The 14,993-nt window shown below is 44.3% G+C and overlaps 25 non-coding genes across 25 annotated transcripts; all 25 read right to left on the bottom strand.

Annotated features, from left to right (window-relative positions):
* Nucleotides 1-302: 302 nt before the first annotated feature.
* trnae-cuc (transfer RNA glutamic acid (anticodon CUC)) lies at nt 303-374 on the bottom strand. The gene has a single exon. It is a non-coding gene; the product is annotated as a tRNA-Glu (tRNA).
* Nucleotides 375-1,507: 1,133 nt separating this feature from the next.
* trnae-cuc (transfer RNA glutamic acid (anticodon CUC)) lies at nt 1,508-1,579 on the bottom strand. The gene has a single exon. It is a non-coding gene; the product is annotated as a tRNA-Glu (tRNA).
* A 444-nt stretch (nt 1,580-2,023) lies between these two features.
* On the bottom strand, nt 2,024-2,095 carry trnae-uuc (transfer RNA glutamic acid (anticodon UUC)). Its single transcript has one exon. It is a non-coding gene; the product is annotated as a tRNA-Glu (tRNA).
* Nucleotides 2,096-2,367: 272 nt separating this feature from the next.
* Nucleotides 2,368-2,439, bottom strand: trnae-cuc (transfer RNA glutamic acid (anticodon CUC)). Its single transcript has one exon. It is a non-coding gene; the product is annotated as a tRNA-Glu (tRNA).
* A 100-nt stretch (nt 2,440-2,539) lies between these two features.
* On the bottom strand, nt 2,540-2,611 carry trnae-uuc (transfer RNA glutamic acid (anticodon UUC)). Its single transcript has one exon. It is a non-coding gene; the product is annotated as a tRNA-Glu (tRNA).
* Nucleotides 2,612-3,227: 616 nt separating this feature from the next.
* Nucleotides 3,228-3,299, bottom strand: trnae-cuc (transfer RNA glutamic acid (anticodon CUC)). The gene has a single exon. It is a non-coding gene; the product is annotated as a tRNA-Glu (tRNA).
* A 100-nt stretch (nt 3,300-3,399) lies between these two features.
* Nucleotides 3,400-3,471, bottom strand: trnae-uuc (transfer RNA glutamic acid (anticodon UUC)). Its single transcript has one exon. It is a non-coding gene; the product is annotated as a tRNA-Glu (tRNA).
* A 272-nt stretch (nt 3,472-3,743) lies between these two features.
* Nucleotides 3,744-3,815, bottom strand: trnae-uuc (transfer RNA glutamic acid (anticodon UUC)). The gene has a single exon. It is a non-coding gene; the product is annotated as a tRNA-Glu (tRNA).
* Nucleotides 3,816-4,087: 272 nt separating this feature from the next.
* Nucleotides 4,088-4,159, bottom strand: trnae-uuc (transfer RNA glutamic acid (anticodon UUC)). Its single transcript has one exon. It is a non-coding gene; the product is annotated as a tRNA-Glu (tRNA).
* Nucleotides 4,160-4,432: 273 nt separating this feature from the next.
* trnae-uuc (transfer RNA glutamic acid (anticodon UUC)) lies at nt 4,433-4,504 on the bottom strand. Its single transcript has one exon. It is a non-coding gene; the product is annotated as a tRNA-Glu (tRNA).
* A 617-nt stretch (nt 4,505-5,121) lies between these two features.
* trnae-uuc (transfer RNA glutamic acid (anticodon UUC)) lies at nt 5,122-5,193 on the bottom strand. Its single transcript has one exon. It is a non-coding gene; the product is annotated as a tRNA-Glu (tRNA).
* Nucleotides 5,194-5,465: 272 nt separating this feature from the next.
* Nucleotides 5,466-5,537, bottom strand: trnae-cuc (transfer RNA glutamic acid (anticodon CUC)). Its single transcript has one exon. It is a non-coding gene; the product is annotated as a tRNA-Glu (tRNA).
* Nucleotides 5,538-5,981: 444 nt separating this feature from the next.
* On the bottom strand, nt 5,982-6,053 carry trnae-cuc (transfer RNA glutamic acid (anticodon CUC)). Its single transcript has one exon. It is a non-coding gene; the product is annotated as a tRNA-Glu (tRNA).
* Nucleotides 6,054-7,186: 1,133 nt separating this feature from the next.
* Nucleotides 7,187-7,258, bottom strand: trnae-cuc (transfer RNA glutamic acid (anticodon CUC)). Its single transcript has one exon. It is a non-coding gene; the product is annotated as a tRNA-Glu (tRNA).
* A 444-nt stretch (nt 7,259-7,702) lies between these two features.
* On the bottom strand, nt 7,703-7,774 carry trnae-cuc (transfer RNA glutamic acid (anticodon CUC)). The gene has a single exon. It is a non-coding gene; the product is annotated as a tRNA-Glu (tRNA).
* Nucleotides 7,775-8,390: 616 nt separating this feature from the next.
* trnae-uuc (transfer RNA glutamic acid (anticodon UUC)) lies at nt 8,391-8,462 on the bottom strand. The gene has a single exon. It is a non-coding gene; the product is annotated as a tRNA-Glu (tRNA).
* Nucleotides 8,463-8,562: 100 nt separating this feature from the next.
* On the bottom strand, nt 8,563-8,634 carry trnae-cuc (transfer RNA glutamic acid (anticodon CUC)). The gene has a single exon. It is a non-coding gene; the product is annotated as a tRNA-Glu (tRNA).
* A 100-nt stretch (nt 8,635-8,734) lies between these two features.
* Nucleotides 8,735-8,806, bottom strand: trnae-cuc (transfer RNA glutamic acid (anticodon CUC)). The gene has a single exon. It is a non-coding gene; the product is annotated as a tRNA-Glu (tRNA).
* Nucleotides 8,807-12,045: 3,239 nt separating this feature from the next.
* Nucleotides 12,046-12,117, bottom strand: trnae-uuc (transfer RNA glutamic acid (anticodon UUC)). The gene has a single exon. It is a non-coding gene; the product is annotated as a tRNA-Glu (tRNA).
* Nucleotides 12,118-12,217: 100 nt separating this feature from the next.
* Nucleotides 12,218-12,289, bottom strand: trnae-uuc (transfer RNA glutamic acid (anticodon UUC)). The gene has a single exon. It is a non-coding gene; the product is annotated as a tRNA-Glu (tRNA).
* Nucleotides 12,290-12,733: 444 nt separating this feature from the next.
* Nucleotides 12,734-12,805, bottom strand: trnae-cuc (transfer RNA glutamic acid (anticodon CUC)). Its single transcript has one exon. It is a non-coding gene; the product is annotated as a tRNA-Glu (tRNA).
* Nucleotides 12,806-13,077: 272 nt separating this feature from the next.
* trnae-uuc (transfer RNA glutamic acid (anticodon UUC)) lies at nt 13,078-13,149 on the bottom strand. Its single transcript has one exon. It is a non-coding gene; the product is annotated as a tRNA-Glu (tRNA).
* Nucleotides 13,150-13,249: 100 nt separating this feature from the next.
* trnae-uuc (transfer RNA glutamic acid (anticodon UUC)) lies at nt 13,250-13,321 on the bottom strand. Its single transcript has one exon. It is a non-coding gene; the product is annotated as a tRNA-Glu (tRNA).
* A 1,133-nt stretch (nt 13,322-14,454) lies between these two features.
* trnae-uuc (transfer RNA glutamic acid (anticodon UUC)) lies at nt 14,455-14,526 on the bottom strand. The gene has a single exon. It is a non-coding gene; the product is annotated as a tRNA-Glu (tRNA).
* A 100-nt stretch (nt 14,527-14,626) lies between these two features.
* On the bottom strand, nt 14,627-14,698 carry trnae-uuc (transfer RNA glutamic acid (anticodon UUC)). The gene has a single exon. It is a non-coding gene; the product is annotated as a tRNA-Glu (tRNA).
* Between the last annotated feature and the right edge of the window lie 295 nt (nt 14,699-14,993).

The raw sequence follows: 14,993 nt of genomic DNA, 5'->3' as shown, positions 1-14,993 counted from the left end.
GCTGGATCCTAGCCACTAGACCATCAGGGACGATACAAGCAAAGGTTGACTGTTGGCGAATTCATTCTAGAACAAGAAACCTCTTTCCAAATCCTCAAGAAGAATTGTCTGTCTTTCTGTCCGTAATACATTCCCTGACCGGGAATCAAACCCGGGCCACAGCAGTGAAAGTGCTGGATCCTTGCCACTAGACCATCAGCGACGGTATAACAAAAAGTTGACTGTTAGCGAACCGATTCTAGAACAAGAAACCTCTTTCCAATTCCTCAAGAACAATTGTCTGTCTTTCTGTCCGTAATACATTCCCTGACCGGGAATCGAACCCGGGCCACAGCAGTGAGAGTGCTGGATCCTAGCCACTAGACCATCAGGGACGATACAAGCAAAAGTTGACTGTTGGCGAATTCATTCTAGATTAAGAAACCTCTTTCCAAATCCTCAAGAAGAATTGTCTGTCTTTCTGTCCGTAATACATTCCCTGACCGGGAATCGAACCCGGGCCACAGCAGTGAAAGTGATGGATCCTAGCCACAAGAACATTAAGGACGGTATAACAAAAAGTTGACTGTTAGCGAACTCATTTTAGAACAAGAAACCTCTTTCCAATTCCTCATTAACAATTGTCTGTCTTTCCGTCCGTAATACAGTCCCTGACCGGGAATCGAACCCGGGCCACAGCAGTGAGAGTGCTGGATCCTAGCCACTAGACCATTAAGGACGGTATAACAAAAAGTTGACTGTTAGCGAACTCATTTTAGAACAAGAAACCTCTTTCCAATTCCTCAAGAAGAATTGTCTGTCTTTCTGTCCGTAATACATTCCCTGACCGGGAATCAAACCCGGGCCACATCAGTGAGAGTGCTGGATCCTAGCCACTAGACCATCAGGGACGATACAAGCAAAAGTTGACTGTTGGCGAATTCATTCTAGATTAAGAAACCTCTTTCCAAATCCTCAAGAAGAATTGTCTGTCTTTCTGTCCGTAATACATTCCCTGACCAGGAATCAAACCCGGGCCACAGCAGTGAAAGTGCTGGATCCTATCCACTAGACCATCAGGGACGGTATAACAAAAATGTTGACTGTTAGCGAACTCATTTTAGAACAAGAAACCTCTTTCCAATTCCTCAAGAAGAATTGTCTGTCTTTCCGTCCGTAATACATTCCCTGACCGGGAATCGAACCTGGGCCACAGCAGTGAAAGTGCTGGATCCTAGCCACTAGACCATCAGGGACGATACAAGCAAAGGTTGACTGTTGGCGAATTCATTCTAGAACAAGAAACCTCTTTCCAAATCCTCAAGAAGAATTGTCTGTCTTTCTGTCCGTAATACATTCCCTGACCGGGAATCAAACCCGGGCCACAGCAGTGAAAGTGCTGGATCCTAGCCACTAGACCATCAGCGACGGTATAACAAAAAGTTGACTGTTAGCGAACCGATTCTAGAACAAGAAACCTCTTTCCAATTCCTCAAGAACAATTGTCTGTCTTTCTGTCCGTAATACATTCCCTGACCGGGAATCGAACCCGGGCCACAGCAGTGAGAGTGCTGGATCCTAGCCACTAGACCATCAGGGACGATACAAGCAAAAGTTGACTGTTGGCGAATTCATTCTAGATTAAGAAACCTCTTTCCAAATCCTCAAGAAGAATTGTCTGTCTTTCTGTCCGTAATACATTCCCTGACCGGGAATCAAACCCGGGCCACAGCAGTGAGAGTGCTGGATCCTAGCCACTAGACCATCAGGGACGATACAAGCAAAGGTTGACTGTTGGCGAATTCATTCTAGAACAAGAAACCTCTTTCCAAATCCTCAAGAAGAATTGTCTGTCTTTCTGTCCGTAATACATTCCCTGACCGGGAATCAAACCCGGGCCACAGCAGTGAAAGTGCTGGATCCTAGCCACTAGACCATCAGCGACGGTATAACAAAAAGTTGACTGTTAGCGAACCGATTCTAGAACAAGAAACCTCTTTCCAATTCCTCAAGAACAATTGTCTGTCTTTCTGTCCGTAATACATTCCCTGACCGGGAATCGAACCCGGGCCACAGCAGTGAAAGTGCTGGATCCTAGCCACTAGACCATCAGGGACGGTATAACTAAAAGTTGACTGTTAGCGAACCCATTCTAGAACAAGAAACCCCTTTCCAATTCCTCAAGAACAATTGTCTGTCTTTCCATCCGTAATACATTCCCTGACCTGGAATCGAACCCGGGCCACAGCAGTGAGAGTGCTGGATCCTAGCCACTAGACCATCAGGGACGGTATAATAAAAAGTTGACTGTTAACGAACCCATTCTAGAACAAGAAACCTCTTTCCAATTCCTCAAGAACAAATGTCCGTCTTTCCGTCCGTAATACATTCCCTGACCGGGAATCGAACCCAGGCCACAGCAGTGAGAGTGCTGGATCATGGCCACTAGACCATCAGGGACGATACAAGCAACAGTTGACTGTTGGCGAATTCATTTTAGAACAAGAAACCTCTTTCCAATTCCACAAGAAGAATTGTCTGTCTTTCTGTCCGTAATACGTTCCCTGACCGGGAATCGAACCCGGGCCACAGCAGTGAAAGTGCTGGATCCTAGCCACTAGACCATCAGGGACAGTACAAGAAAAAGTTGTCTATTGGCAAATCCATTCTAGAACAAGAAACCTCTTTCCAATTCCTCAAGAAGAATTGTCTGTCTTTCTGTCTGTAATACACTCCCTGACCGGGAATCAAACCCAGGCCACAGCAGTGAAAGTGCTGGATCCTAGACACTAGACCATCAGGGATGGTATAACAAAAAGTTGACTGTTGGAAAATCCATTCTAGAACAAGAAACCTCTTTCCAATTCCTCAAGAAGAATTGTCTGTTTTTCCGTCCATAATACATTTCCTGAACGGGAAACGAACCCGGCGCACAGCAGTGAGAGTGAAAGATCCTACCCACTAGACCATCACGAACGGTATAACAAAAAGTTGACTGTTAGCGAACCCATTCTAGAACAAGAAACCTCTTTCCAATTCCTCAAGAAGAATTGTCTGTCTTTCTGCCCGTAATACATTCCCTGACCGGAAATCGAACCCGGGTTACAGCAGTGAAAGTGCTGGATCCTAGCCACTAGACCATCAGGGACGGTATAACAAAAAGTTGACTGTTAGCGAACCCATTCTAGAACAAGAAACCTCTTTCCTATTCCTCAAGAACAATTGTCTGTCTTTCCACCCGTAATACATTCCCTGACCGGGAATCGAACCCGGGCCACAGCAGTGAGAGTGCTGGATCCTGGCCACTAGACCATCAGGGACGATACATGGAACAGTTGACTGTTGGCGAATTCATTTTAGAACAAGAAACCTCTTTCCAATTCCACAAGAAGAATTGTCTGTCTTTCTGTCCGTAATACATTCCCTGACCGGGAATCGAACCCGGGCCACAGCAGTGAAAGTGCTGGATCCTAGCCACTAGACCATCAGGGACGGTATAACTAAAAGTTGACTGTTAGCGAACCCATTCTAGAACAAGAAACCCCTTTCCAATTCCTCAAGAACAATTGTCTGTCTTTCCGTCCGTAATACATTCCCTGACCTGGAATCGAACCCGGGCCACAGCAGTGAGAGTGCTGGATCCTAGCCACTAGACCATCAGGGACGGTATAATAAAAAGTTGACTGTTAACGAATTCATTCTAGAACAAGTAATCTCTCTCCAATTCCTCAAGAGGAATTGTCTGTCTTTCTGTCTGTAATACATTCCCTGACCGGGAATCGAACCCGGGCCACAGCAGTGAAAGTGCTGGATCCTAAACACTAGACCATCAGGGATGGTTTAACAAAAAGTTGACTGTTGGAAAATCCATTCTAGAACAAGAAACCGCTTTCCAATTCCTCAAGAAGAATTGGCTGTCTTTCCATCCGTAATACATTCCCTGACCTGGAATCAAACTCTGGCCACAGCAGTGAGAGTGCTGGATCCTAGCCACTAGACCATCAGGGACGGTATAATAAAAAGTTGACTGTTAACGAATTCATTCTAGAACAAGTAATCTCTCTCCAATTCCTCAAGAGGAATTGTCTGTCTTTCTGTCTGTAATACATTCCCTGACCGGGAATCGAACCCGGGCCACAGCAGTGAAAGTGCTGGATCCTAAACACTAGACCATCAGGGATGGTATAACAAAAAGTTGACTGTTGGAAAATCCATTCTAGAACAAGAAACCGCTTTCCAATTCCTCAAGAAGAATTGGCTGTCTTTCCATCCGTAATACATTCCCTGACCTGGAATCAAACTCTGGCCACAGCAGTGAGAGTGCTGGATCCTATCCACTAGACCATCAGGGACGGTATAACAAAAATGTTGACTGTTAGCGAAATCATTTTAGAACAAGAAACCTCTTTCCAATTCCTCAAGAAGAATTGTCTGTCTTTCCGTCCGTAATACATTCCCTGACCGGGAATCGAACCCGGGCCACAGCAGTGAAAGTGCTGGATCCTAGCCACTAGACCATCAGGGACGATACAAGCAAAGGTTGACTGTTGGCGAATTCATTCTAGAACAAGAAACCTCTTTCCAAATCCTCAAGAAGAATTGTCTGTCTTTCTGTCCGTAATACATTCCCTGACCGGGAATCAAACCCGGGCCACAGCAGTGAAAGTGCTGGATCCTAGCCACAAGAACATTAAGGACGGTATAACAAAAAGTTGACTGTTAGCGAACCCATTTTAGAACAAGAAACCTCTTTCCAAATCCTCAAGAACAATTGTCTGTCTTTCCGTCCGTAATACATTCCCTGACCGGGAATCGAACCCGGGCCACATCAGTGAGAGTGCTGGATCCTAGCCACTAGACCATCAAGGACGATACAAGCAAAAGTTGACTGTTGGCGAATTCATTGTAGATTAAGAAACCTCTTTCCAAATCCTCAAGAAGAATTGTCTGTCTTTCTGTCCGTAATACATTCCCTGACCAGGAATCAAACCCGGGCCACAGCAGTGAAAGTGCTGGATCCTAGCCACTAGACCATCAGCGACGGTATAACAAAAATGTTGACTGTTAGCGAAATCATTTTAGAACAAGAAACCTTTTTCCAATTCCTCAAGAAGAATTGTCTGTCTTTCCGTCCGTAATACATTCCCTGACCGGGAATCGAACCCGGGCCACAGCAGTGAAAGTGCTGGATCCTAGCCACTAGACCATCAGGGACGATACAAGCAAAGGTTGACTGTTGGCGAATTCATTCTAGAACAAGAAACCTCTTTCCAAATGCTCAAGAAGAATTGTCTGTCTTTCTGTCCGTAATACATTCCCTGACCGGGAATCAAACCCGGGCCACAGCAGTGAAAGTGCTGGATCCTAGCCACTAGACCATCAGCGACGGTATAACAAAAAGTTGACTGTTAGCGAACCGATTCTAGAACAAGAAACCTCTTTCCAAATCCTCAAGAACAATTGTCTGTCTTTCTGTCCGTAATACATTCCCTGACCGGGAATCGAACCCGGGCCACAGCAGTGAGAGTGCTGGATCCTAGCCACTAGACCATCAGGGACGATACAAGCAAAAGTTGACTGTTGGCGAATTCATTCTAGATTAAGAAACCTCTTTCCAAATCCTCAAGAAGAATTGTCTGTCTTTCTGTCCGTAATATATTTCCTGACCGGGAATCAAACCCGGGCCACAGCAGTGAGAGTGCTGGATCCTAGCCACTAGACCATCAGGGACGATACAAGCAAAGGTTGACTGTTGGCGAATTCATTCTAGAACAAGAAACCTCTTTCCAAATCCTCAAGAAGAATTGTCTGTCTTTCTGTCCGTAATACATTCCCTGACCGGGAATCAAACCCGGGCCACAGCAGTGAAAGTGCTGGATCCTTGCCACTAGACCATCAGCGACGGTATAACAAAAAGTTGACTGTTAGCGAACCGATTCTAGAACAAGAAACCTCTTTCCAATTCCTCAAGAACAATTGTCTGTCTTTCTGTCCGTAATACATTCCCTGACCGGGAATCGAACCCGGGCCACAGCAGTGAGAGTGCTGGATCCTAGCCACTAGACCATCAGGGACGATACAAGCAAAAGTTGACTGTTGGCGAATTCATTCTAGATTAAGAAACCTCTTTCCAAATCCTCAAGAAGAATTGTCTGTCTTTCTGTCCGTAATACATTCCCTGACCGGGAATCGAACCCGGGCCACAGCAGTGAAAGTGATGGATCCTAGCCACAAGAACATTAAGGACGGTATAACAAAAAGTTGACTGTTAGCGAACTCATTTTAGAACAAGAAACCTCTTTCCAATTCCTCATTAACAATTGTCTGTCTTTCCGTCCGTAATACAGTCCCTGACCGGGAATCGAACCCGGGCCACAGCAGTGAGAGTGCTGGATCCTAGCCACTAGACCATTAAGGACGGTATAACAAAAAGTTGACTGTTAGCGAACTCATTTTAGAACAAGAAACCTCTTTCCAATTCCTCAAGAAGAATTGTCTGTCTTTCTGTCCGTAATACATTCCCTGACCGGGAATCAAACCCGGGCCACATCAGTGAGAGTGCTGGATCCTAGCCACTAGACCATCAGGGACGATACAAGCAAAAGTTGACTGTTGGCGAATTCATTCTAGATTAAGAAACCTCTTTCCAAATCCTCAAGAAGAATTGTCTGTCTTTCTGTCCGTAATACATTCCCTGACCAGGAATCAAACCCGGGCCACAGCAGTGAAAGTGCTGGATCCTATCCACTAGACCATCAGGGACGGTATAACAAAAATGTTGACTGTTAGCGAACTCATTTTAGAACAAGAAACCTCTTTCCAATTCCTCAAGAAGAATTGTCTGTCTTTCCGTCCGTAATACATTCCCTGACCGGGAATCGAACCTGGGCCACAGCAGTGAAAGTGCTGGATCCTAGCCACTAGACCATCAGGGACGATACAAGCAAAGGTTGACTGTTGGCGAATTCATTCTAGAACAAGAAACCTCTTTCCAAATCCTCAAGAAGAATTGTCTGTCTTTCTGTCCGTAATACATTCCCTGACCGGGAATCAAACCCGGGCCACAGCAGTGAAAGTGCTGGATCCTAGCCACTAGACCATCAGCGACGGTATAACAAAAAGTTGACTGTTAGCGAACCGATTCTAGAACAAGAAACCTCTTTCCAATTCCTCAAGAACAATTGTCTGTCTTTCTGTCCGTAATACATTCCCTGACCGGGAATCGAACCCGGGCCACAGCAGTGAGAGTGCTGGATCCTAGCCACTAGACCATCAGGGACGATACAAGCAAAAGTTGACTGTTGGCGAATTCATTCTAGATTAAGAAACCTCTTTCCAAATCCTCAAGAAGAATTGTCTGTCTTTCTGTCCGTAATACATTCCCTGACCGGGAATCAAACCCGGGCCACAGCAGTGAGAGTGCTGGATCCTAGCCACTAGACCATCAGGGACGATACAAGCAAAGGTTGACTGTTGGCGAATTCATTCTAGAACAAGAAACCTCTTTCCAAATCCTCAAGAAGAATTGTCTGTCTTTCTGTCCGTAATACATTCCCTGACCGGGAATCAAACCCGGGCCACAGCAGTGAAAGTGCTGGATCCTAGCCACTAGACCATCAGCGACGGTATAACAAAAAGTTGACTGTTAGCGAACCGATTCTAGAACAAGAAACCTCTTTCCAATTCCTCAAGAACAATTGTCTGTCTTTCTGTCCGTAATACATTCCCTGACCGGGAATCGAACCCGGGCCACAGCAGTGAGAGTGCTGGATCCTAGCCACTAGACCATCAGGGACGATACAAGCAAAAGTTGACTGTTGGCGAATTCATTCTAGATTAAGAAACCTCTTTCCAAATCCTCAAGAAGAATTGTCTGTCTTTCTGTCCGTAATACATTCCCTGACCGGGAATCGAACCCGGGCCACAGCAGTGAAAGTGATGGATCCTAGCCACAAGAACATTAAGGACGGTATAACAAAAAGTTGACTGTTAGCGAACTCATTTTAGAACAAGAAACCTCTTTCCAATTCCTCATTAACAATTGTCTGTCTTTCCGTCCGTAATACATTCCCTGACCGGGAATCGAACCCGGGCCACAGCAGTGAGAGTGCTGGATCCTAGCCACTAGACCATTAAGGACGGTATAACAAAAAGTTGACTGTTAGCGAACTCATTTTAGAACAAGAAACCTCTTTCCAATTCCTCAAGAAGAATTGTCTGTCTTTCCGTCCGTAATACATTCCCTGACCGGGAATCGAACCCGGGCCACAGCAGTGAAGGTGCTGGATCCTAGCCACTAGACCATCAGGGACGATACAAGCAAAGGTTGACTGTTGGCGAATTCATTCTAGAACAAGAAACCTCTTTCCAATTCCTCAAGAAGAATTGTCTGTCTTTCTGTCCGTAATACATTCCCTGACCGGGAATCGAACCCGGGCCACAGCAGTGAAAGTGCTGGATCCTAGCCACTAGACCATCAGGGACGATACAAGCAAAAGTTGACTGTTGGCGAATTCATTCTAGATTAAGAAACCTCTTTCCAATTCCTCAAGAACAATTGTCCGTCTTTCCGTCCGTAATACATTCCCTGACCGGGAATCGAACCCGGGCCACAGCAGTGAGAGTGCTGGATCCTAGCCACTAGACCATCAGGGACGGTATAAAAAAAAGTTGACTGTTAGCGAACCCATTCTAGAACAAGAAACCTCTTTCCAATTCCTCAAGAACAATTGTCCGTCTTTCCGTCCGTAATACATTCCCTGACCGGGAATCGAACCCGGGCCACAGCAGTGAGAGTGCTGGATCCTAGCCACTAGACCATCAGGGACGATACAAGCAAAAGTTGACTGTTGGCGAATTCATTCTAGAACAAGAAACCTCTTTCCAATTCCTCAAAAAGAATTGTCCGTCTTTCTGTCCGTAATACATATATATTCATCCAAGTCTGTTTTAAGCTTAGATTTAAACATTTCCACTGAGGTTGCAGATCGAAATCTCGGGGGGAAACAGTAATATATATCTTCCTTGGTCATATCACTTAACTTTTTTTTTTCTTTTTTTTTCTTTTCTTTTTGGTCACTTCCTCCTTGGCCCTTGTTTCCACATTTCTCATCTCCTGCTCACTATTAAAGCACTCCTGTTTTGGGGAATGGTTGCCAGTTTGTTGCCACTCTTGTCTTGATCTAGTGATGTCTTTTTTTGCTTACAGTGTACCAAACACTTACCTCCTTTTGCCAATGTGAGTTTGCCTACCCCTGGACCTGCCTTTGGTGATCAAGATATGGTTGCCTCAATTTTTCTGTCCCATTTGTGTATTGAATCTGGACCGAATAAATGGCCCATTGTTGCTTTCATCCATGCTCCTGGCCGTCCATCTCTCTCCAGTAGTGATGGCGGAATAAAGCCCCGTGAATGTATTGAGTCTCTTAGGCCATTTGCTTTGCGAAAAGCCTGATCAATTTAGGGCTCATTTAATAGCCCATTTAGCAGTTCTGACATCTGCTGGTCATTTGATGTAATGTACATGTTATTTGGTTAACAGGCTGTTGGGAATTATATATCAAAATGTACCGTTTACCAAATTGTTAGGATTAGTTACCTGACTCCATTAACCAAACACAACCTACAATCACCCAACAATTTATGCGCGCTTGTTTCTTAAAGGGAAAATGAACAGGAAAGCCGACATTTTCACACGGGGGCAGATTTATTTTCCCTAACAATTTAACTAAGTGTACTCGGCCGAATTAGCGACAGAGTCCCTGGAAAGCCTTCTTCTGAAGTCCTTTTTTTTCTTGGCCCACGTCTGCCCTCAAGATGGCGTCTCGGTTACTCCCACAGGCGTGCCAAGGAATTGTTTTGCGTCCACCGTTCTCACAACACAGCACTTTGTTCTCAAAACAACGCCTGCCGTCCTCCGTCAGAATCCTGTTATCAAAATTCCCTAGACAAAATATTCTGCATTTGGAACAGACTGCCTTGTCATTGAACTAAAGTCCAGTCAGTGAATATCTTTTGCATTAAATGTAATTTGTAGTAAATCGTATAAAATCATTTTACAGTTAAATGTATAAAATCCTTCAAGGCCAAATAAACATGTCAAGCCATGTTTATTTGTATAGCCCTTATTCACAAAGAGTCTCAAAGACTATTGCAAACTACAGACTATTATGACACCATCCCCTCATCTGAAATCTACATGAGGGCAAATAATACACATATTATCAACCTGAAACATAGGTTATTCATATGCTATAGAGTAGAAGTGTGTTTTAAGCTTAGATTTAACATTTCCACTGAGGTCACAGATCGAATCTCAGGGGGAAACAGTAAATATGTGCACAAAATAATGGAAGTTTGTCCATTAAAATATTGTCCGAATATTTGTCAGTTGTATGTTCAATAACTTGATATGCTTGTGTAACTGGGAGACACATTTCATGGAGGGAATAGTCCATTTTATTGATTTCTATTGAGGAATAAAATGGGTGATATTTGTATCTACATATATTATATAAATATTTTGTTTGTTTATATTATATTATATTGCACGATGTTTGTTCACTGCTCAAAACAGACACCGCACAAAAAAACTGAAAACTCGTGCCAACACTACCTCATACGAATATAATGGTACTCATGTCCATGTTCTTGCACATGTCGACTGCACTACGTTTACTGCTCACCTTGCACAATGTCCGACCATTTTCTTTTTCTGCACTATCATGTCTATGTTTGCACCAATGCATATGCTGACTATTTTTTTTTGCACTATGATGACTTTGCACCAAATGCAATATTGCACAACCCTTACGATACCAACGGTATCACGATAACACTGTATGTAACATCCCACATGCCGACATTTCTTGTGTAAATACCATGTAAATTATAACTACAGCCTTATCCCCCTTGTTTTATAACCTTATCTTCTCTGTTCCTTTATCTTCTTGGCTCATACCTCACTGTGAATGTGTAAAACTGGAGTGTCATGCCCAATTTCGTTGTCACAATATGTTAACTCATTTTGTAACAATGACAATAAAGTTATATTCTATTCTATTCTATTCTATTCTATATTCTGTGAGACACACACACAAAAGTGAGTGTGCATAGAGACCTAAGCTGTGCTTGATTATACATGTATGTATATACCTTGTTGGGAGATATCCGTTCAAAATGCTCCCAAACTGGTGAAGTCCTTGGCTTTTTTGGTGGCTCCATTCTCAAGTAGTCGAAGTAATGCAGCAATGATCCAAGACTCATGTCAGTCGGTTATGCGGGGGACTCCTGGGTTTTTCGAGCCTTTTTATTGAGTGCGAATGAGGACATGAGTCAGTCACGTGAGCGCTAAAAATGGGTCTTTAACAGACTATAACAGAACAACACTTTAAAATTCAGTTTATTATAAATCTACTTTTAATATCCAGTGCATGTATATGACATCGCTGTTTTCCATCTGCCATCAGTATGTACCTGTATTTAGTCATCTTCATTCATGCAATGTTTGCGTTGTGTCGTCTGCTACAAGCCACATGAACTCCCCTTTCCAAGATGCTTTTTAAGTACGCTTACGTTTGTAGCGTCATCAATTTTGTTAGCTTCTTTTGAATCTTTCTTCTGGGGCTGAGGTTTTGGTTTGATTCCTAACCGCTTATCATTTTTTCTTGTGTTTTCTGTGGGTCTACTTTGGAAAATGATATGCATATGCACGACCTTATAAGGGCCGGGAAAGTCCGAAAGCACAAAGTTATTCGATGCAGGCTTCTGATCGGCTGCCGAGTATGCAAATTGCCAAATGAAACAAAATTCCTAAATTTCCAAACAGAACAAAGATTTCAAAATCGGAATAAAGCAAACGTTTCATTTGACAAAAAAAGTTTCAGCAGGATTACTTGATGAACAATGCATGGAATGAGGAAAAAAATACATATTTTTAAAGATGACTTAGACGACCGGGTAGCACGGCGGCGCAGTGGTTAGCGTGTGTGCGGCACAGTTCTAAGGTCTTGGGAACCTCCTTCCATTTCCTCAAGAAGAATTGTCCGTCTTTCCGTCCGTAATACATTCCCTGACCGGGAATCGAACCCAGGCCACAGCAGTGAAAGTGCTGGATCCTAGCCACTAGACCATCAGGGACGATACAAGCAAAGGTTGACTGTTGGCGAATTCATTCTAGAACAAGAAACCTCTTTCCAATTCCTCAAGAAGAATTGTCTGTCTTTCTGTCCGTAATACATTCCCTGACCGGGAATCGAACCCGGGCCACAGCAGTGAAAGTGCTGGATCCTAGCCACTAGACCATCAGGGACGATACAAGCAAAAGTCGACTGTTGGCGAATTCATTCTAGAACAAGCAACCTCCTTCCTTTTCCTCAAGAAGAATTGTCCGTCTTTCCGTCCGTAATACATTCCCTGACTGGGAATCGAACCCGGGCCACAGCAGTGAAAGTGCTGGATCCTAGCCACTAGACCATCAGGGACGATACAAGCAAAGGTTGACTGTTGGCGAATTCATTCTAGAACAAGAAACCTCATTCCAATTCCTCAAGAAGAATTGTCTGTCTTTCTGTCCGTAATACATTCCCTGACCGGGAATCGAACCCGGGCCACAGCAGTGAAAGTGATGGATCCTAGCCACTAGACCATTAAGGACGGTATAACAAAAAATTGACTGTTAGCGAACTCATTTTAGAACAAGAAACCTCTTTCCAATTCCTCATTAACAATTGTCTGTCTTTCCGTCCGTAATACATTCCCTGACCGGGAATCGAACCCGGGCCACAGCAGTGAGAGTGCTGGATCCTAGCCACTAGACCATCAGGGACGATACAAGCAAAAGTTGACTGTTGGCGAATTCATTCTAGAACAAGGAATCTCTTTCCAATTCCTCAAGAAGAATTGTCTGTCTTTCTGTCCGTAATACATTCCCTGACCGGGAATCGAACCCCGGCCACAGCAGTGAAAGTGCTGGATCCTAGCCACTAGACCATCAGGGACGATACAAGCAAAGGTTGACTGTTGGCGAATTCATTCTAGAACAAGAAACCTCTTTCCAATTCCTCAAGAAGAATTGTCTGTCTTTCTGTCCGTAATACATTCCCTGACCGGGAATCGAACCCGGGCCACAGCAGTGAAAGTGCTGGATCCTAGCCACTAGACCATCAGGGACGATACAAGCAAAAGTCGACTGTTGGCGAATTCATTCTAGAACAAGAAACCTCTTTCCAATTCCTCAAGAAGAATTGTCTGTCTTTCTGTCCGTAATACATTCCCTGACCGGGAATCGAACCCGGGCCACAGCAGTGAAAGTGCTGGATCCTAGCCACTAGACCATCAGGGACGATACAAGCAAAGGTTGACTGTTGGCGAATTCATTCTAGAACAAGAAACCTCATTCCAATTCCTCAAGAAGAATTGTCTGTCTTTCTGACCGTAATACATTCCCTGACCGGGAGTCGAACCCGGGCCACAGCAGTGAAAGTGATGGATCCTAGCCACTAGACCATTAAGGACGGTATAACAAAAAGTTGACTGTTAGCGAACTCATTTTAGAACAAGAAACCTCTTTCCAATTCCTCATTAACAATTGTCTGTCTTTCCGTCCGTAATACATTCCCTGACCGGGAATCAAACCCGGGCCACAGCAGTGAGAGTGCTGGATCCTAGCCACTAGACCATCAGGGACGATACAAGCAAAAGTTGACTGTTGGCGAATTCATTCTAGAACAAAAAATCTCTTTCCAATTCCTCAAGAACAATTGTCCGTCTTTCCGTCCGTGATACATTCCCTGACCGGGAATCGAACCCGGGCCACAGCAGTGAAAGTGCTGGATCCTAGCCACTAGACCATCAGGCACGATACAAGCAAAGGTTGACTGTTGGCGAATTCATTCTAGAACAAGAAACCTCATTCCAATTCCTCAAGAAGAATTGTCTGTCTTTCTGTCCGTAATACATTCCCTGACCGGGAATCGAACCCGGGCCACAGCAGTGAAAGTGATGGATCCTAGCCACTAGACCATTAAGGACGGTATAACAAAAAGTTGACTGTTAGCGAACTCATTTTAGAATAAAGAAACCTCTTTCCAATTCCTCAAGGACAATTGTCCGTCTTTCCGTCCGTAATACATTCCCTGACCGGGAATCGAACCCGGGCCACAACAGTGAAAGTGCTGGATCCTAGCCACCAGACCATCAGGGACGATACAAGCAAAGGTTGACTGTTGGCGAATTCATTCTAGAACAAGAAACCTCTTTTAAATTGCTCAAGAAGAATTGTCTGTCTTTCTGTCCGTAATACATTCCCTGACTGGGAATCGAACCCGGGCCACAGCAGTGAAAGTGCTGGATCCTAGCCACTAGACCATCAGGGACGATACAAGCAAAGGTTGACTGTTGGCGAATTCATTCTAGAACAAGAAAACTATTTCCAATTCCTCAAGAAGAATTGTCTGTCTTTCTGTCCGTAATACATTCCCTGACCGGGAATCGAACCCGGGCCACAGCAGTGAAAGTGCTGGATCCTAGCCACTAGACCATCAGGGACGGTATAAAAAAAAGTTGACTGTTAGCGAACCCATTCTAGAACAAGAAACCTCTTTCCAATTCCTCAAGAAGAATTGTCCGTCTTTCCGTCCGTAATACATTCCCTGACCGGGAATCGAACCCGGGCCACAGCAGTGAAAGTGCTGGATCCTAGCCACTAGACCATCAGGGACGATACAAGCAAAAGTTGACTGTTGGCGAATTCATTCTAGAACAAGAAATCTCTTTCCAATTCCTAAAGAAGAATTGTCCGTCTTTCCGTCCGTAATACATTCCCTGACCGGGAATCGAACCCAGGCCACAGCAGTGAAAGTGATGGATCCTAGCCACTAGACCATTAAGGACGGTATAACAAAAAGTTGACTGTTAGCGAACTCATTTTAGAACAAGAAACCTCTTTCCAATTCCTCATTAACAATTGTCCGTCTTTCCGTCCGTAATACATTCCCTGACCGGGAATCGAACCC

Source organism: Urocampus carinirostris, chromosome 10 (genome assembly GCF_059441175.1).
Source record: "Urocampus carinirostris isolate Australia breed hairy pipefish chromosome 10, RoL_Ucar_1.0, whole genome shotgun sequence".
Taxonomy (NCBI): Eukaryota; Metazoa; Chordata; class Actinopteri; order Syngnathiformes; family Syngnathidae; genus Urocampus; species Urocampus carinirostris.
This window is presented reverse-complemented; position numbering and strand designations above follow the sequence as displayed.